Genomic DNA, 22,216 nt, shown 5'->3' on the forward strand with positions numbered 1-22,216 from the left:
AAAAGCAATTCACTCTCCACAGGCCAACACCGGTTTGGTAACGTTTCCTGGTTTTGTGAGGGGTGGAATGTAAACACCCATAATCCTGTAAAGTACTAGCCTGAGTACTGAACGAAGCACTATAAAGTCCTATAAAGTACTCATTTTGTATAGCAAAGTCTGGGATGGATATAGTACTTTCTGGGTTAAGGCACATGAAACATTTTATTTTCCTACATTTATGATTTCCTTTCTGTAGTTCTCCATCGCTACAAAATTGCCAGAAAAAAAAACAGAAGCTTGGATATAATAAATGTGATATAATGCCATTTTGCCCTACCAAGAAATTATCTGTTTATTCTATAAGAATATGGGTTTCATGTACTTCCTATTGTATGTATGAGAAATGCTCAGTGATTCAGGTACTTGTCTCAGGATCCTGTGCCCTTCTGCACCCCATCCTTTAAAACCTTACTCATTTTACTTTAGAAAATGTTAAATGATTTTTTTTTTATCCCAAATTGATTCACTTGGGTAATCTTTCTATCATTCCACCGGGGTTAAATGCATATAAAGATTATGATGATACTTAGGAAGCAAAATGAAAAGATAAATTGGTTATGACTAAGATGGAAAAAATGGAAACACAATTGCTTGAGATGACTTAGGCAGAGGAAAAGCCAATTATCCTATGTTGAAAGGTGGTAGGCAGTACTTTTAAAAGTTTTTCTATGTGCATAATTGTTTGTATCAGTGCAGGATTCTCTCTCTCTCTCTCTCTCTTTACACACCCATCCAGGGCATGCACTCACTGGTCCAACATGCTCAGGTGGCTATCCTTGGGCTATTCAGTAGTGGCTCGATGGGGGTGGGGGGCATGTAAGAGCCTAACAGCTCCTGTGGGAACCATGTGAACAACTATTGATAAATTAAAAAATTTACTTACTATAATAGTGACACAATGAGATAGCCTTTTCTCTTCAAGTGAATGCACTATGACTTTTTAGAAGGTTAAGAAGGTTACTTATATCATTTTTACTTTGCTTTTGAATGACCTATGTTGCTTATATTACTACTGCATTATGAATTCTCTAAGAAACTCTAGGTGGTGTTGATAAGCAGTAATAGTGAAATTAAAGATAGTTGGAGGAAGTCATCAAGAAGACATGACTGCTGGTTGACTCTTGAGCTGGGTCTGGGCAATCCAAGGCTTCTGCCCCATCCCCTCACCCGTCCTTAGGATGTATGTCCTGCCCACCCTTGCCATGGTTTTCAAGGGCACGGCCTTGAGAGAGAGCAATGTGTGGTAGAGGCCATCTGGATAGTATATGTGGCTGAACCCAGGGAAGGCCGCTATATAGACGTTTAAGATTCTGGCAGACAGGTGCAAAGATCTACTCATCTTGGGACTGCCCAAGACAAGCCTTGCATGTCAGTTCTTCTTATTAAACCTGCCGCCTGCCTACCTGGAGAGGCCTGCGTCTTTCTTTGGTTTCTCTGGGCTCTCAGTGCACAGGGGCCATTTTCAGATTTCACCTGGGTGATCCTGAGGTTTGTGAACCAACAAAGAGAGAAAAAATGTCTTATAGTTCAGAACGTTAGAGCAGTAGAAGGCTCACATTTTTATGTGCTTTAAGCCCTTTGAGATTAAAAACAACAAGAACTCCTAATTACATATATATGATGCATTATAATAACACCTAAGTAATAAATAAAGGAAAACCACCAGCTAGAATTCTTGGATACACTCATTTTATCTAAATCTTTTCAAATGCCAGACTTAAGTAAGATAAGCCATATTCCCATATATTTCTATAACGTTCCTATTTTTCATTCACTATAGTTATAGGGGCACTTTGAAGCTATATTCTCCTAAGTTGTTTTTTTAAAATTATCCCTTGAGTTAGAAGTAACAGAATAAGGAGAAACTTATAGACTCTGATTTTGTGCCCTTCATAGATAGGCACTGAGACAAGAATGGTAGTGGTGAGAGGAGAGGAGATTCAATATGTTTTTCCCCCTGTTCAGGCTTTACTTCTACCATTCATTCATTTGTTTACTCATCATTTGTGTAACATCTATTATGTTCCAAGGAATGAGGGGAGAACAAAGAAAAGCAACCATTGCCCTTGAGAAACTCCCAGTTAGTGTGAAAGAAAGCGATGCAAGCCAGTTATTGCAATAAGGAATGACTAATAGGCGGGGGCAGTAATGCACCAGAATTCTAGGGGTTGAGGAGATGGGTCACGGGGGTATCTTCGGGAAGTATCCTTTGAATTTAACATGAAGGGATATTTCCTATCTTTATGAAATGAAGAGAAAGGATATTTCAGTTAGGAGGAATGACATGTGCGCAGGCATGGACAAGATAAGCTCATTGGGATAATTGTGTGTGGCTTTCTATGACTGCTTGTGAGGGGCAGCAGGTAAAACCAGAGAGAAGTGAAACAGGCAGGGACTGTTCCCAGGTGATGGGTAGGAACAGTCGTTCTATCCTTTATTAATCTAGTCTTAATTTTATGAAATCTTTCCCAAAGCAGCTGTCTTACCTTACTTCTGTCATCAGAAGTCATATTTGGGCAGCTTTGAATTTTCCTGATTAACAATCCGTTCTCCATTTCACTTTGTAAGGTGCACTTTCATAACTATTTCTTTAAGTTGATCAGCCAAATGCAATCCTTTTCCTTAGACTTAGCTACCAGCAAGTGCTACTATGAATTCATAAACCTCTGTTATTTGTGAAATTATCTCTATTGTTACAGTCTGACCAATTACTAACAGATACACAGCACCAAAATGCCAGGCACTTCGGCTCATTTATCTGCTTTCAGTGGCATTTTATTCCTTTTCCCCATGATTGCTGTCATTTCTTTTTTAGCTCTGTGTAAAATCACCACCTAATTATGCATCATCACTGCAGCTCAGAACAGTTGAGGATGTCTCACTCCTGAAGTCCCAAAGCAACTCTTTGTTGTCACTTCTCTTGACCTTGCCTTGCCCTCTGGAGGCTTGGCATTTTTGAGTTCCATGATGATGGTGGGAATCTGCTCGGAGAGTGGGGTGTGCTTTGCAAAAGTTCATTGGTCACTTGAGGGAGGAGAGGAATATGGAGCAAAGCAGGAGAGGAATATGGAGCAAAGCAGAAAAGTTGTTTCATTGCCAAATTCAGGTGACCCGATTTGTGTTCTCATTTCTAATCCACCTTTCTAATAAAAAAGGCATTGACTGATGGGAAAGTGGAAGTGAAACCTTGAGTTTTTAATCAAATATGATCATTCAGGTCAAAATGCTTCCTTTCCTGTGAATGAGCATAAATCTTACTTGCCTGTCTCAGAGATGTGTGGGGATAAAAGGTCCTAAATGATGGCTTGGTCCTCAGTCGTTAAAGGGAGAGTGTTCGACACTTCTTACGAGACTGTTGCCTTTTAAAAAACATGTAGTTATGATTGGAATTTGAGTCTTAGAAATTGCTCTATTGCTACTAACTGGGACATTTGAAGGTGGTGGATTTAGGGAGTCTTGGAGAAAGGTATCTGTTTTGATCCTGTTGAATTCCATTCAGGATGTGGCGTCTGCATTGACTGGGGTATGAGTGCGAGCCACTCTCCTGAGGTCCCCAGTATGTTTCAGGGGCTCCATGGCCTCTTTTTAAAATTTCTCATCTATTTTATTTTGATGCCTCTATAAAAATACCAGTGAATTTCAATAGGCTCATTTATAATTACAATCTCATCTGGGATCATCACCTGTTCCCATTTATCAGCATTGCCGAAGAAAAGTGGTATATTTTTATTTTTATTTAATGAAGAACCAGCTGCTTTAACAGATGTTTCATAAATTTAGAAGATGCCCTGCCCTCCTTCATCAGTTTAAGAACAACTAAATGTTCTTTTACTGCAATAATAAATATATCATAGAAAATTTATATTATACAGGTACATATATATCCCTGATGATGTGAGTATAAATTGATACACTCTCATTCAAGGCAGTATATTTTAAATTTTACAATGTAACTACTTTTTGACCCAATGAATCTATTACTAGTAATTCATTCTAGAGACATGCTTGTACATATAAGAAAAGACATATGAATAAAGATGGAAATAGGAACTAAACTATAGATAACACAAGTATCTACCGCTAGGAATCTGCTAAAAAGTAGCTAATACCTTCTTTTAAAAGACTATTTTGAAACTCATTTTACATTTTTTTTGCAGTCTTGCCCTTTCATTATTAGTTTTGTGGGTTAAATTTGACAACAAACAATGACTTCTTCTATTTGTTAATTCACTCTCCCCTTTCCAAACAGAATACCTTTCTACTCTATTCTTAACATGAATTCATATATTCATTTAACAAACATTGTATCGAGTCATTGATACACTGTGGCAGGCAATGACTGAGGTGTTTGCAGACAAAATCTCTTCTCTCATGGAGCTTGCATTATAGAGAAGGGAGTTGAAAATTTACAAGACATGTAATAAACAAGTACATTGTATGGAAGACAATAAGTGGTTTGAAAACAATGAACAAGGCCAAGGGTGTTTGGAACACTGGAGATGAGGGTCATGCTGCAGTTTGAAATAGGACCATTTCGATCGATTTCATTGGGAAGGTGACATCTGTGCAAAGATTTAAAGGAGAAGAGGGAATTAGCCAAGCAGATATCTGGATTGTGTAAGGCCAGTGTATTTGGACTGAGGACAAGAGAAGAGTGATAGGAGATGAATAATGGAAAACCAGATCACATGGGCCTTGCAGAACATTTGGACTTTTCCTTCTGGACGAGATGGGGATCCACTGGAAACTCTGAGCAGAGGAATGACACAATTTGATTTATGTGTCACACGGAGCTCTGTTGGGAAGACGGTAGGAGGAAATCCTGCTAGGAGCCAACTGCAGTCATCCAGGCCAGAGGGCTGGTTGCTTGAAGGAGTGTCCTAGTAAAGGTGGTGACAAGGAAATTGGGTTGAGAGTGAAGCTGCCCGAATTTCCTAACAGTAGATGTGGGATTTACATAATTCCCCATCAATTAAAATGAGGAAGGCTGTGGGTGGGTTGGAAGGAAGATGTCTTAAATTTGAGATGTCAGGTGTCCAAATGGAGACTTCAGCTAGGCAGATGGGAACAGAAATCGAGTCCAGAAGAGGGCTAGGCTGCAGGTTTGCATCTGGGAGTCACTGGCGTAGGGTGGGTATCCGGAGCCATGACACCGATGAGAGGCGCCGTCTCAGCATTGTGCGCTTGGGCGGGAGACGTGCAGCCCGCAAAGAGCATGAGGACTGACTTGTGAGTAAGAAGAAAACAAAGGGAGTGTATCGGAAACATAGTGAAGTGCTTCAAGGAGGAGGGTGGGAGAGATCAACTCTGTTGAAAGATCAACTAAGTCAAGCAAGCTAAGGACTAAATAATTCATAACTTTTAGAGGACTAAACACTATAATCTTAATGATTATGAAAGGATTTTTGCTTAAAAGTTGACAAAAACATGAATTAAGACAAATATTAAAGAGAGTGCATAAGCAAGATAATTTTAAGAAAAGACATTACAGCCATTTTGAGCCAAAAGATGTTTAGAAGCATTTAAATAATAATAATAATAATAATAATAATAATAATAATAATAATACAAAGCAAAACAATATAGATTAGATCATTTCTCAATTCCTTTTCATTGTTTGCAGTTCTTCACATAAAAAGAATAATTCCATGATTCAAATTAAAATCTATATTTTGAGGTATAATTTGTGGAGTTACTCTACTCCTGTCCCTGTTTCGCCCATTTCCCCTACCTACCCCTGTATCTTTTTTGCACATACTTTCAGTATTTCTTATTGTAGACATTAGCAAATATGAACACATAATAATCTTCCCTAATTGTTTACTCAAAGGAAAGCATATGGTAAACACTTTTTCATTCTTTCTTTACTAAACAATTTAACTTAGAAGTTTTTCTACATCAATATAAAGAGAGCTTCCTCATTCTTTATTTATGGTTGGATAATGTTTCATTGTAGATTATTTAAACAACATTTTTCTTAATGGAACCTTAAATTTTTTTCTTACTTTCAAAATTAGATAATGCTATATGACCTTTATACATCTCATGAGTTCAAGTATCTATATACTTGACCTTTATACATCTCATGAGTTCAAATATCTATAGGATAAATTCCCAGAAGTGAAATTGCCTGCTCATTTTTTTTTTTTTGGTATAAAGTTTATATGCATTGTCAAATTTTCTTCCCTAGGGATTATATTGTTTTGCACTCTTCCTGGCCAAGATATGTGAGTTTCTGTTACCCTGAAGCCTTATCAATGCAGTGTGCTGTTAAATTTTTGCTGATGTGTAGATAAAAATGGCATCTTTTATGGTTGAGGATGAGCACATTTGTATATGTTTAAGGACTATTTGTATCTTTTTCCCTTCTGATTATATCCTTTACCCATTTTTCTATTTTTTATGCCTTTCTTCTAGTTTTTAGGAGCTTTTTATATATTAGGGAGATGAACTCTTACCTGTGATATGAGTTGTAAATACATATTTTTTGTGATTTATCTTCTAGCTTGGATTATTTTTGCCATGTGGAAGTTTTCTTTTTTAAGAAAATGCAACTCTGCATTTAAATTTATATTATATTTTAGAGCTTGTAGATTTTAAGTCAGTTACAAATGTCTTCCCCACTCCAAGATCCTAAAGGGATTTGATATGTTTTCTTCTAGTACATATTTGATCTATTGGAGTTGGGCCTGGTATGTGATGTGGACAAAATTTGCTATTTTTCTAGATGGCCACCCCAAAGTCCCAACTCTGTGTATTAAAAGGTCCATCTTGTCCAGCTGGCATGGCTCAGTGGTTGAGCATCCACTTATGAACCAGGAGGTCATGGTTTGATTCCACGTTGGGGCACATGGCTGGGTTGCAGGCTCGATCCCCAGTGGGTGGGTGTGCCTGCAATCAGTGATTTTTCTCTCATCATTAATGTTTCTATTTCTCTCTTCCTCTCCCTCTCCCTTCTTCTCTGAAATTAAAAACAAGGTCCATCTTTATTTCCACTGTTCTGAGATTCTACCTTTATCATACATCAAATTCCCAGATGTATCTGGGTCTATACTTAGACTTTCAATTCTGTTTTATAGGTCTGTCCACAATATTTTCTATCCCACTGCTTTAATTATTATGGGTCTAAGGCACATTTAACTTAATGAGATCCCTCCTCATTCCCTTTTCTTTTGGAGTTTTCATGGCAATATACTTAATATTTGTGAAATCATTTGGCATACTTATATTTATGACATTAAATATAATAAGCTTTAGAAATTGTTTATAGTTTATAGTTATTTAAACCGACTGAAATTTACACCCATTTAATCACCTATTTATTTTATCAATATTCTTTAAGCACCTACTATATACTTAGCACTTTTCACATAATTGGAACATCAGCAAACAAAACAAAGTCAAAGCTTTGTAGCCACAGAATTATTCCCGAGTCTTTCAAGAAAAAGTTCTTTTTGAATTTTCTCCACATCACCTGAGGTAGAATTCAAGCAGACTGTCAACTTTGCCATCTCAATATTTTATTAAGAAAAAAAACCTTCAGAATCGTGTGCAACAACATCTATAATAAATCTCCTTTGATCTAGAATAGTAAAAAATATAAAGAGGATTAAAGAAAATAAAGTGCTGGAGAAAAGCGAGATACCCCAGAGATATCTTACTCCTCCACTTACCTCAGTTGCGATTGTCTATTTGGTTTCATAAATTTACAGGACAGTCCCCGTTGGAGCATGTCAGCAGTTGACAAGGCTCAGGAAAGATCATTTATGTACTATATCAAGTTTTTAAAATGTGTCTCCTAAACTGTTAATAATAAAATTGTAATAATGTTTTTTGTTGTTAAAATTCAAGATTCATTCTTGAATTCAAGGAGCTTGATGGGATATTTGGCAACACACAACCTTGGCTTTGACTGAATAGTGCTTTCAGCACTTGACCACTTTGTTGACATAAAAATATACATTCTAAGGTCCGTTATCATCAGTTGTTTTTCTAAAGAGAGAAGCACAAGATGGGAACACTCAGGTATAATGCCTGAATGTCAGTGGCATGTCAGGCTCATGCCAATCTTTTGATCAGTTAGAAGTGTTCCCAGCTCCAGATAAACTGTCCAGTGAGCAAAACTTAATGGAGTCAACTTACCTGGACTATGGTCTTCTGCCATGTGGGGCCATCCCTTAGTCCTTTAGCAACCACCACACACCTAGGATAAATTGTTTAGGGGCGTGGAGTTACAGAATCAAATTGTTCAAGGATATCAATTTAAAAAAACCTCATTGAAATCGTATGCAACAAACATTTAAAACTGCTATGCGAGATCATTTCCTGTAGGTCTTTATGCCATTGCTTGTGCCTGGCCCTCCTCCCCACCTCACCTGCCTTATTTTTCAAATCTCAATAATTTTGCTTCAATAAGTGGATTCTTTCTAAACTAGTTCCCAGGAAGTTTAGGTCATATCAGGATTTATATTATTATCAGTGGGAGATTGCCTCATAGCCCTTAGATAATTACAGTGATGTGCAAATCTGGAATACAGTGAAATTATCTGGAGGGATTGTTAAACCACAGATTAGTGGGTTCTACCATCTGGCTGAGTGGGTCTGGGGTGAGGTCTAAGAATTTATATTTGTGACAAATTCCCATATGATGCTAATGCTACTGATTTGGAACCACACTTTGAGGACCACAGATATATAATATTTGTGTTTGTTTCTCTACTTGTCAATGAGTTTATTAAAAGCAGATTAAATTTTATTTGATATCAATTTATAGAATCTAAAAAATATGTGATATAATAGATGCTTTATAAATATCTGTTGATTAAATGTACAGGGAGCATTATTCAATAGCACTATTTTGAGTGTATATACTTTCATAGTTTTTGTGCTTGTGAGCTACTTACCACTGGAAGCTACTAAATATTTTCTGGGAAACTGAAATTTCAAAGGCTATTGATAAGTTTAGTGTGAAGTCTGAAACACTTATGGAGGAAATTTTGAATTATTTACTTTATTAACCACTAGCTAATACCTTTTAAATGAAAACCAAAAACAAAAACAAACACCCCCCCCCCCCATACACACAAAACACACAGGCCCCAAATGGTGTCACTCATGCTGAAAGCCCATGATACCAAACCTAGATTAAATACCTAACCTGATTACAATTTCAACCTTTCCCAGAAACATAAATGATAGATCCTCCCTTCCCCCAACTGGTGGGCGGAGTATGACATAACCTGCAGCCCAGAAATACCTGAGTGACTAACCATGTACCTTATATGGACTATACATTGGACCACCAATCCACATCTGCCAAATACCCTAAGCCCTTGTCCTATATGGACAATACAGTAAGCCACCAATCAGTGTGCACCAAGTACACTAAGCCCCCACCCCTTCCCATTCCGCCCCTCAAAAGGCGTGCCCACCCCTGCACGTGCTGCCGTCCTCCCCTTGCGAGACAGGCCGGCAGGTCCTTCTCCTCTAATAAAGCCTGTAGTCCTGGTTTTCGGCCTCTGTCTGATTTTTCATTTTTTGTGCTGAAACCCGGGATCTTTCAATAATCTTACCCAGTATGGAATTCTGGTCAAACACTAGTTAGGTAATCTGTCACATGGGCCCTTTGTATACCACATAAAAAGAAGAGCCAGTCTATATGATGAAAACCCGTCCCCTTTTCTCCTTTGTCCCGACCCAAGGACATGATAAATATGTAGATAATCCAAGTAGACACATAACACTAGTTTTCTAAATTGCCACTAACAACCACACCCTCCAAAAGGAAAATCAAATCAGTTAAGACAGAAATGCCTAGGACATTTTCTACAAAACAGGATGGAGAGGGGCGAAGAGGAAGAGGAATAGCCAACAGAGCGGTGGAATGAACCTTCGCCACAGTACACAATTTATGTCATCTAAAGCAGAACTCTACTTTGGTATTGGTTTGCAGAATAATTAATCCCTACTGAAGTCTCTTTTCTCTTTTCATCAACCTCTCCTGGACCCCTCCCCACCCAAAGGCAACCTGCAAAGCAACAACAAGCTTTGCTGAGTTGGCCCTTCCTTCACATGTTACCCCAAATGTTCCCCTTGCCATGTGGAACTGAAGAAGCTGAAGGTAAGAATAGGCAAAAAATGGGTTCATTGAGTAGTGGGTCAAAATACAGCTTGGGATACAAGATACCAAACCAAATATTTTAAAATAAATCTGAAAGTGAAGGTTAAAAATGTTTAAAAAAATGTTGACAACAACATGTGTACTTTGCGTTCTCACCACTCCGATTTCTTGCTTTAAAAATGTTCTTGTTCTCTGCCCAAATAGTGTTGACTTGAGAACTGATGAAAAGGCAAACAACATTTTGTCTGTGGCCTTACTCTTTGGCTTATGTTCCTTAAGATGATAAAACTGAATGAGGTAATTTTTATTCTGCTCTCTTCCCCCCACGCCCTTCATTTAATTTTCAGATTGCTCTTTTTCTTAACTTACATTCCCTGGAAGCATCTTCCATTGTTAGCACTACCTGTAGTTCAAAAGTCTTTTCAGATGTAAAATCCTTTTCTGCAATTGTCTGGCTTTTAATTTTTAATGTCTTTCTTTCCCCTTCCTCCACGCCTACCACTTTGGTTTTTCTTTTCCATGGATTTGATTTCATTGGCAGCTGGCATTATTTCCATTATTTCATCCTGCTCACAAAAATATTGTCAAAGCATTCACCTCTGTTTTACCCCAGGGGAGAAATTAATGGATAAAGAATATGCTACACCTTTTCTTTCTTTCAAAGAACAAATAGCTATTTGGTGTGAAATGTCTTTTTTGTAAAATTTCTTTATATTTCCCTTCAATAATTAATCTTTGTTATTTAAAAAAGCAGCGGCATCCTCTTCTAAAGATTTGTTCTATGTTGAAATTCTGTGAATTTTTACCACCCATAGAAAAGCGAAAATATTTAAGGGTTGAAGAAAGACCAAAAGCAAGGTAGAGAGTACCCTTTCACCTATTGTATTTCTTGTCTTTCCTTTAGAACAATTTTGTAAGACTTCAGATTTTATACAAAGCCTGAATTTCATATTAACATGACTCCTAGCCTTCATGAAATCCAACATGCCCTTTTTTGGATATATTTCTTGGAGTCCTGAAAGATGACTTGAACTCTGGTCCCACAATGGTTAAGTTTGCCCCTGTCTTTCCTTTTGTACAGCTATTACTTGCCATTCCTATGGGAGTAAATGTAAATGTTCAAAGTATTGGTGAATGTCAAGGTGGCAGGGATTAAAGACAAGCAGAGAGCATCCTTTGTGACATACTGTTCCAATGAAAGTGAGTGCATGTGCTTTTGTTTCTGAATCTGTCAGAGTGTGCCACTGATCTAGTTCTATCCATCATGTCAACCTCCTCCACAAACTTATTGTTGTCTGTCTCTATAGATGTGACATTAAGTAGCCCATATCCTGTGTTATTTATTTGCTTATAGGTTAATTGCACAAAATATTGATCTCCTGGGCTCATTTTTCCATTCTTTCTCAAATACCCTTTCAAACCAGCAAACATAAACTAGGACAGATTTGCTACACAGGGGACTCTTAAATGATTCAGATTCTTTCTCCTTGGGGCCTTAAAAAAATCACTCTTGCAAGAAATCATAGTCCAGTGTAAATATTGCTGCCACTCCAAAAGTTGCTGCAATGTTTTAGGTCCTTGCTTTTGGAGGGATGGAAGAAACTAATTGGGAGACACCAAATTTTTGACCACTTGTGCACCCGCCCACCCCCCTTTTTGTTCTGGAAATAAAAGACTCAAATATTTTATTACTAAAAGAAGACTTAACTCCTGGTAATCTCTGATTCTATCAATTGTACTACCAAAAAGAAGCAACCACTTACACCCCTTTTAAAAAAAATATTTTTATTGATTTCAGAGAGGAAGGAAGTGGGAGAGAGAGAAACATCAATGATGAGAGAGCATCATTGATTGGTTGCCTCCTGCACACCCCATCCTGGGGATGGAGCCCACAACCTGAGCATGTGCCCTGACTGGGGAATCGAACTGTGACCTCCTGGTTCATAGGTCAATTCTCAACCACTGAGCCACGCTGGCCAGGCTCACTTGCCCTTTTGATTAATTTACAGAGGCAGGCCTCTAAGTTGCCATAAAGTTCTATAAAATTTCCAAAGAAATTACTTGGAGATCAAACACTCAGCTGTGTGCGAGCTTCTGTGGGACTCAAAATCTGCTTTTAAAATACAATAAGAAATAGAAGCTTAATTCTGAGCAGTGGATGTCACCTGCCCCCACTTCCTACTTCCCATAGTTGCAATTACACAGTAACTTCTGCCTCATTTGTATAATCCATTTGTTTTTTAATTAGCAAAGAGTATATTCAAACCTTGCTGTTTGAGCAGTGTGGGGGGCATATGATGATAAACTGGATTAGGGCTTGTAAAGGGATCTTAACTCCCTTGATAGGATGTGTGTCCACAGAATCAGGAGAGTCAGGGACTGAAGAGCCTCTGTGGGGAGGCAGCAGCTGAAACAGAACCCCGGGGGAAGACCAAAATCTGGAAGCCCAAGAAATCAATGCAGAATCTGAGGTGACCTCTGAGTGTGAGGGCAGAGGAACTGTTATGAGCTAAGAATCAGAAAACTGAATATGAAGAGAAAGAAGATTCCAAGGTTGAGACCTCAGTAAGCAAAGCAGGGTCAAGAGCAGGAGATAGAGCCCAACAGGTGTAGCTCAGTGGTTAAATTTTGACCTATGAACCAGGAGATCCCGGTTCAATTCCATGCCTGGGTTGCGGGCTCAATCCCCAGGGTGGGGTGTGCAGAAGGTAGTCAATTGATGATTTCTCTCTCATCATTGATGTTTCTATCTCGCTCTCCTTTTCTCTTCCTCTCTGAAATCAATAAAAATATATATTTTTTAAAAAAGAGCAGGAGATAGAAATAGAGATCCTGAAAGGAATTCAAGGAGCAAAGATAACTAAAATCAGAATGAGACTTTGGACAGAGACGTCAGAAGTGAAATGCAGTAAGGGGAGGTGGGCCGGAGTCCTGGATGTATTTAGCCAGGCAAGAACAGTTGCTGTAGTTGTCTGAATTCTGCTCTTGATTTTGCAGTTATTTAGATATACTCTCTTTTTCTTTGGTATTATGAATAAGAAGCATATTTTATTCTTGCAGGAGGTAATGACACTTGGTATTGGACAAAGAAAATTCCACAAGTGGACAGGTAGATAATCTGTGTTTTTGTTTGTTTGTGTTTTTATGATTTTTAAAGATTGATTTTTAGAGAGAGAAGAAGGGAGAGGGAGAGGGATAGAGGGGGGGGGGAGAGAGAGAGAGAGAGAGAGAGAGAAAGAGAGAGAGAGAGAGAGAAAAGGAAAAATCTATGTGAGAGTGTCTGTGCCCCCTACTGCCTTACCAATAAAGTGTTTGTTGTACTTTAAAATTTTTGCCAGTCTGACAGGTAAGAAATGGAGCATCCATGTGGTTTTCATAGGTGTTTCTCTTATTATGAGTGATGAGAAACAGCTTTTCATATGTTAAACAGCCATTTGTACAGGTGTCTGTGAATTGTCTGTTCGTGTCTTTTGCCATTTTTTTCCCATTGTGTTTCCGAAACCCTGCTCTTTTTATTACTCTACTGCAAATAGCCACTTTAAAATTATTGCCAGTCTGACAGGTAAGGGAACTGAAGTATTATGTGCAAGCAGTAGCTCTCAAAAGCTTGTCTTGGGTTTGGTACCAGGCTAGTTGCTAAAGAATGAACTAGGTAATACAGATGAACTCTACCTTTAGTTTTATAGTTCAGTAGCACTGGGTGGTGCCAGGATTCTCCAGTTTTAACAAATGCTCCTGGGGCTCTTGGTGCCCAGCCACAGGTGAGAACTACTGACAAGACTGCTTTTCCTGGAACAAGACCAGCCCCGGGACCTTCACTGGGAAGAGAAGAGGCTAGAGAGGTGGCTGAAGAAGGCTGCCTCGGACCTCAGGAACATACCAGAACTTTCTAGTACCGACACATTTTACCAGGCCAGCTTTGTCCTACCTGGGGAGAATGGGGGTGCTGTTCCATCCATTTCTGGTCCTCCAAATGTAGTTGGATCACCTGAGCATCTTGCCCTGGAGAGCAGGTGAAAACTCAGTATTGGATAACATTGCTGGTGCCTTTCAGTCCTCCAGGCTGGCTTCAGACTGCCCACCTGACTGGCTGTTTTCATTTTCCTGGCTGTCTTGTGTCTTGGATTTATACCATCATTTCTCAGGAATCCCTCAGACTCTGCTTCCTACTGACTGTGGTTCACCCCATTCCTTTTGTTTGATTATGGTGTCTCTCAGTTTCTATCCCTCCGTTAGCTCTGGGGAAAGAATTCTCACCCCCTTGGGACAGAGGGCACAAGTGCTCCATTGTTTCTATGAGGTGGAACTTCAGGGCAGCAGCAATCTGGTTTGAATGTGGGCCTGAGACAGCTCCTCTGAGGATGTGTTTGCTTCCATGCTCTGTTCATTCAGATGGAGGCCACGGGATTGATAAGTCAGGTGCTTCCAACTGGCTTCCTGGGCCTCATACATGAACACACTTTATCCCTAGATAACACAATATTTGACAACCTGGAATAGTCCAAGTTCCTGGTCCCCATATTTCCCTAGCTGCATTTCTTTCCAAATGAAAAGTAGGCAGATCTAGATCATATAGAGCTATATTTTCATTTTTTTAAAAAATGGGGTAAGCTATCTATAATATTTTTGTCTTTATTCAGAAAAGAGATCACATTCTTATTTTTATAAGTGACAATTTAGGCAGATTGAAAGGGTGTACTCATCAAAAGAGGGGATGTGAGAGGGAATTAGCAGGAGAGCAGAGCTGGTTGACCCAGGACAGAATGTTTCCATATTGGGTCCATCTGGGTTTTCTTATCTTTGACTTTCTGAAACTCTGGCCTAATTCTCATATATATGGAACTTTATCTTTAACTTCAGAATTACTGCATACTGAGTGATCTATACTAATAAAAGGGTAATATGCTATTTAGACCGGATGTCTTCTGGACATCCTTCCGGACAAAGCCATGGTGGTGGGGGGCCGAGGTTAGGGGGAATCAGGCTGGCAGGGGAGGGCAGTTAGGGGCGATCAGGCCAACAGGGGAGTAGTTAGGGGGTGATCAGGCCAGCAGGCAGAGGTGGTTAGGGGCGATCAGGCAGGCAGGAAGGCAGGTGAGCAGTTAAGAGCCAGCAGTCCCAGATTGCAAGAGGGATGTCCGACTGCCGGTTTAGGTCCAATCCCTACCAGCAGTCGGACATCCTCTGAAGGGTCCCAGATTGGAGAGGGTGCAGGCCGGGCTGAGGGACGCCTCCCTCCCCCATGCATGAATTTCATGCACTGGGCTTCTAGTATTAATATAAGACCAGAAATCATTTAGAAGAAGGAGATAAAACTCAGGTGTGCCTTAAATCTGAGATATGGCCAAGTGTCACAGAAAGTAGAAAAACTGAAGCAACTATTGTACTATTTCTCCAGGTAAAAAGGCCACAAAAGTCACAGATGTTTAAGCTTGGAAGGAAACTTCTTAGAAGCACTTTCTTGTGGACAGCCTGAATATTTTTGGAATTATATAATATCCCCAGGGATAACAAGGATCTCAGATAATTTTCTTTACAAACATTTATTTCAGTCATTAAATTAATGTATTTCTCTTGTAAATGTAAAGAAAACAGAACTTTTTTAAAATACTGTTTTTAAATTAAAAAAAAATCCATCTTCTTCCTGGGTTGGTCTGTCATCTGGGTATATTTCATGTACAATTGATCGAAACTGAGTTAGTGTCTTCCACTTAAGTTACTGGTTTCCAGTCCTTCTCAAGAACTTCACTCTTAGCTCTTTGACGTGTCCTTCTCCCATCCAACTCCCTTTCCCTTGGAGAACATACTTATTGCAGAGGAGTTCTAGGATATGTGTTATTATTGTTCATTCCCATAGTCTTTGACTATGGAGTCTCAGTATTGCAAACAGATTGCAAGTAGATTGTCTTTAATATTCTCCTCAAGCATATTCATTTCATGTCAGCTGGTAAATACCATTGTACAATAAACATGGCATTGTTAATTAAATCTAATTGGTAGTTTGGTCATTTCCCCCTCAAAAGTGGGCAGAAATAAAATGATATATTTTGGTTGGTCTGTTACAATTAGGCTGATCACATGGAAACAAAGTACTTACATTTAATTTGTAGAAGCCACTAATTCTTGCCTTCCTATTACTCAGTTTGTTCATGAGGTTAAGTCAATGATGTCATATGAAGCAAAGGTATTTTACCCAAAAGGCAAAGCTCATTGGAATCTGTCTCATTCTTGAGCGCCTTTAAAGATAGGAGAGAATTGAGCTCCAAATTTTGAGCCAAATTCAGCAATATGTAACAAAAGAAGTTTTAACTCAGTATGTACTCAGTAAGTGATAGCTATGTAAAAAGGGGGATGCTGCTTTTGCTTTTTTATTCAAGAGAAGTTATTTTTCATTTCCACTGAGTAAAGAATGAGGGGATGTGGTTAGGTTAGATGGTAGAAAGAGTTTCCTTCTGACTAGGATTATTTTTGTGTGGTTATACTAAGCTCTCTTTCTCATGAGGGAAGTGGTTTTCAGAGTATAGAGGTGACTGCAGCGTTTCTTCAGGTGACCTAACTGCTGTTTTATCTATAATATGAAAATGTCTGTATTTTGGATTCTACTGTATAAATAACTTATTGCAATTTAACGATTTTAAAGCCCTGGTAAAATCTGGGGGGATAGCATGTGGGAACAGATGGGATAGGTGACCTGCAGGGTCTTTGAGATCTTTGATGGGAATGAGGCCATGGGATTAAGGTTTTCTCCTGAAATGCATCTTGCTGGCTAGGGCACTGATAACTTCCCAGAACTTGCCAGTTCCCTAGCCAGCATGGATCCCTACCACTAGCCCTCAACTGCAGACCCATTTCAAACTGCACAATACCTGCTGGGAGCCATTGCAAAACCTTCTGTGTGACCAGGACTATTGTCTGAGGGAGGCGCCTGCTTCCATACTTGTGACTGGTGTCTTGACCAGCTCAGAATCTTTGAATGTGGATATCACTCAAAGATGAGTTCCATCTTTCCTGCTGCTGTTTATACTGGTGGGACCAATATCAACTCAAACGAGTTCTTATTTTGAGTTAGTCCTGTGGCTCCAGAATAATTTGTCTCTATTTCCTCCCTTGGCCCACAAGCAGACAGGCAGATGAGATGGCATTCAAGCTGCCCCAAGCTAAACCATCCTGGGATAGGATAGCCTTTTGTACCTCTCTGTTCTCCTTTCAGCCACCACTTCTGTCCCCCAAGAACTTGCCACCCACCTGCTCTCAGGAGGCTCAGAGGCTTCCAGTGGACCCCAATGTTAGTGCCCTACTGCTCCAGGTTCCCCTTGGACCAGTTAGCTACCTGTTGGTTTCACCCCCTCAGTCTTTACTACTTGGATTGATTGGAGAAATTGGACAGTAAATGTTTAATACAAACTGCAAATTCTGTAGGTCTCATGTATTGTATTGGAACAATACTAGAATCAATAAATGCACTCCCTGAAAGGATTGAACTGTGTGGGATTCAATACACCGAAACAAGAACAAATGAAAAAAAAAAGTGGGGACTGTTATTAAATCTATTGACTCGTCTGAGTAACCTGGTTGATGACTTGTGATGAAATGCAAACACCTATTATGGGAAATACTTCAAAGAATGAAAACAACCTTTTTTATTTGAAAAGGAAATGATAATATTTGGGGGCTTTGTGTAACTTTTAAAAATATGTATAAATCTCTCATTGAGGAGTTTCTGGCCATCTCTCAGTAATTTCAGCTTTTTAAAGGCAAAAAGGCAATACAGGCTTGGTAAAATTAACATTTATTGCATGCAAATTCTCTTATCCCTATCTATTCATTAATGTCATACTCAGAGATTTGGTGGCTACAAAAACAAACAAGAAACCATAGAAAACAAAACCCCCCACCATAAACAAAAACATAAAAAGAAGCAACCCCTGATAATTTTTCTTTTTGTATTGTGTTTCCACTTATAGTTATCCGAAACTTGCCCCATTTCCCTCACTATCTCGAACACATTTTACTTCCCCCTTCCCTTAACAGGTACCATTAAATGTCATATTACTGAATGATTACAACCATCTGATACACTATCTCTATTCAGTATTTCTTCACATTTTTACCAAGTGTTTCTATTTCCCCAAGATTCTGGAGGAAGAAATATCTCTTCTTGGCAAGACTAATCTCCACGTTTCTTCCCCCAGCTCCCAATAAGACACTGCAACAGAGTTAGGTGCCATATCATTGCACCTATCAGTAAGTCTCTCATAAAAATAATCCTCCATTCTCCCCCTTTATAACTTCTATGATTTTCCTTTATTGTTTTTACCTTTGATGTCATTTGGTGTCTTCTATCTTTCCCCTTTCACTGCAAAACACAGTAGATAGCTTTTGAGCACAACTTGAACCTAGTCCTTCCTTATGAATTTCCATCAGCCTTGGGTGCTCATTATTCTACTCAAAATGTTCTTATTTAAGAATTAACAGATATCTTCTTCATTAGACCTACATATTCTTCTTAGGATTCCTCTTCTTCAACCTCCTTGCAATATATGGTAGTTAATCTCTTCTCTCTTCTTCGGTAGCTCTCTTTGTTTTCATAACACCACACTCTCGGAATTCTCTTGCTACATTTTTTTCTAAAGTAACAGCTTTATTGAGATATAATTCACATACCATATGAGTGACTTTTAGCCAACGGAATGTGAATGAAAGTTATGCATGCCATTCCAAGACTCCCTCGTAGACATGTGCAGTGCAGTTTTCTATGCTGTGTCCATTTTTGGTTTGATAGTGAACCCATGAGCCACCATGTTGAGGATGGTAGAGGCACTGGATAGAATTAAAAAAGGAAGGAGCCCGAGTCTCTGAATCACAGCTTGGAGAGGAGCCTACTGCCACACAGGAGCACTTCCGTGGGCTTGATGTGGGCAAAAAGTACATGCATTTCTGTGTAAGCCATTGTTCACTTTCAGGTTTGTTGTAATAGGAGATAGTGTTACCTAAACTAACATAATGACTACAGCAATTATGAGCGCTCCATCGGCACATGAAAGTCAGCTGTGCCAACATTCAATATATTTGCCAAATTCATTATTGAAAAACAATGTTTGTTTAATTTTCTTTATTATTGTAATTAAATATTTTTATATATTAATTTGCCACTTGCATTAATTTTTTGGTGAACTGCCCAATTATTTCATTGCTAATGCTTCTCTGAAAGGGATTGCCTTATGGATTTTTTTTGCATTTAAGGACGTAGAATTTTATCTGTAATATAGGTTGCCAATACTTCCCCACAATTTTTTACTTTGTCATACTTTTTATTTTTTTGGCACTTAGACATTTAATAATTTTATATAGAAAATTTCTTTCTGGTTTTCTTTTATGGTTCTCCTTTATTGTTTCTATATTGGATGTCATTTTCAAAAAGTTTTCCCCCACTCTGTAATTATATTCTAGTAGTTTCATAACATTTAAAAAAATCAAAAATTTGATTTAGTATAAAATTCTTTTTTTCCCCGCCAAAACCGGTTTGGCTCAATGGATAGAGCGTCGGCCTGCGGACTGAAAGGTCCCAGGTTCGATTCCGGTCAAGGGCATGTACCTGGGTTGCGGGCACATCCCCAGTAGGAGATGTGCAGGAGGCGGCTGATCGATGTTTCTCTCTCATCGGTGTTTCTAGCTCTCTATCTCTCTCCCTTCCTCTCTGTAAAAAATCAATAAAATATATATAAAAAAAAATTCTTTTTTCCCCCTTTAATATTTGGCCCAAATCTTGCTCAGAGTAGGTACTTAATAAATATTTGTTAAATGTGATTGTCTCCTTTTAAGAGTATAGCGTTGGATTAGATCAGTGGTTCTTACACGGTAATCCTTAGATTAGCATCATCAGCATTACTGGGGAACTTGCTAGAAATGCAAATAGGTGTGAGCTCCACTCCAGCCCTGTGCGTTTTAACAAGCTGTCCCGGTGATTCTAATGCAGGTTAAAGCTGAGAGGCTCTGGAATAGAAAATATGGAAGGCTACCGCCAGCAAAAATACCTGAGAAATACATGTGTTTTTTCTCCTCATGTTAACAAAACCCACTACTGTGAAAACGTGATTCTTTCCTTATTTTTAGAAGAGTAGGAAGTAGAAAAGAATATGTTCAAGGCTACCCCTTCTGGGGCAAAATCACGATTGTGTGAGAGTCATATCTCTTGGGCCTCAGCCTCCACTCTGTGCCCATCCACACAGGATGCTTCCCTTAGCCTTGGATGTCCTGATTTCTCAGGAAGCTTTCTCTAGAACACCCCAGGGAATCTTTTCTTCCCATGCAGCATATTGCTATGAATGTTCTCCAGCCCGCCTTCCTCCTCTGTCCAAACTCCCTGTCTCCAGGGCCTGCTCCAATCTGCAGTCAGGGAGCAGAGTTCCAAGCCCCCGGGGCTCTGGGTGCTGATGTGCCAAGCGCTCACTCGCAGTAAGACTTACAACCTTGAATGGCTCACCAGACCCTGTCTGTCCCTGGGCAATCACATGGTGTCCCTTGCAGGAGAACCCTCTCTGTTCTCTTGTCCTGCCACTGGTACCCCTGGACCTGGAGCTGCAAGTATCTGGGCTCCTGAAGAAACCTTCTGATCACGTCTCAGTGATATTGAAGATCTTAGGAGCTAAGCAAGTATCCTTCCTTCATTATTTTCCATTGCTGCCTATGCTTAGACGCCAGGTTGAAAATATCATTCTTCCCTTTGCCCACTGTAGCCCTGGAAGACCCGCCAGGAAGAGCTTACTAGACAGCCACTGGGGTTCACCTCTTAACAACCGAATATTTATTTTTCTCCACCTGAAGTCTGAGATGGATCAGTCTTTGGGAAGAATTCTGAGTCTCTATTGCCTGCAGAAAGTCAAGGAGATGTTTCCATTCTAAGCTGGTCATATTCCTTCAGGGATGGGCTCATGGATTTCTTATTATGTAGCACAAAAAAAAAATTAAAAATAGGTTGAGAGTTCAAGCCCTTTCAACACATGCCACGCTGATCCTGGACACATATTTCCCTGATATCAAAATTTAACATGATATCACCCCTTAATAATGTCAAGGATGTGATGGTGAGATTAAGTGTGTTTGCTTGGAGGAGCATGGCGAGTGAGGTTTAAATACTAATCATAGGGATTTAAGAGGAATAAGAATGCCACTTAATTCATAGACCAGTCCCCCTTATCGTGTGTGTGTGTGTGTGTGTGTGTGTGTGCGCGCGCGTGCACGCGCACAAAAGTTCCAGGATGTACTACTGGGAATCAGAAATGCCAATCCCATTTTTAAGGATAAGGTACTGGTGCAAGATTGCTGGCCTCCGAGAATATTCTGGCCTGGGAGACAGTGAGGGGAGTGCCTGGGGGTCTGCTTTTGTATCCCAGCTCACACTTGGAGACTTATGTTAGACCTGACAATACGCTCAACACGCTCACTGCTGCAATTTCCTTCACTGTCAATACTAAGGAGCTTGTGTTGGGGCTGGGGGCGGCCGGGGAGGGAGCTAATTGGCAGGCTGCATATGCTGATCTGTGCACACGCTCCTCTTTTTGCTTGTCTCTGTGCCTACAGTTTAGTTTGCTTGTCTCCCAACCAGGCGAGCTGATGGGCTCTGTCTGCATCGCGTGTCAAAGCCACCTGGCACAGGCAGCCCCGTTCCCTGACTTGACATCTCATCCCTCATCCTTCCTCAGATCGCGTCAACCTGCGCGGCCTGCCCCTCCGACAGCCATTAGTGGGACGACTGCGGGGAAGGCAATGACAGCAGTGGCTGTTCGGCATTTATTTTACCTTTGGTTTTTGCTGCACAGAAAATTCCAGGACTGATGAGGTCTGAGCTGCAGGGGACAGATGTAGAGGAGTGTGCACTGGGTTTGAGGAAGGTGGGACTCTCAGAAACCTGCCCTTTCTCCTCCTACGCTACAAGGAACTTGGGGCTGAGTGTTCACTGGGGAGACTTAATGCCTCCTTTGCTTGGATGTCTGTCTACATGAACATACCAGGGCTGACAGGATGCACTAGGGTTGTATGTTGTCTCCAAGATTT

The sequence above is a fragment of the Myotis daubentonii genome, chromosome 12 (genome assembly GCF_963259705.1).
Source record: "Myotis daubentonii chromosome 12, mMyoDau2.1, whole genome shotgun sequence".
Taxonomy (NCBI): Eukaryota; Metazoa; Chordata; class Mammalia; order Chiroptera; family Vespertilionidae; genus Myotis; species Myotis daubentonii.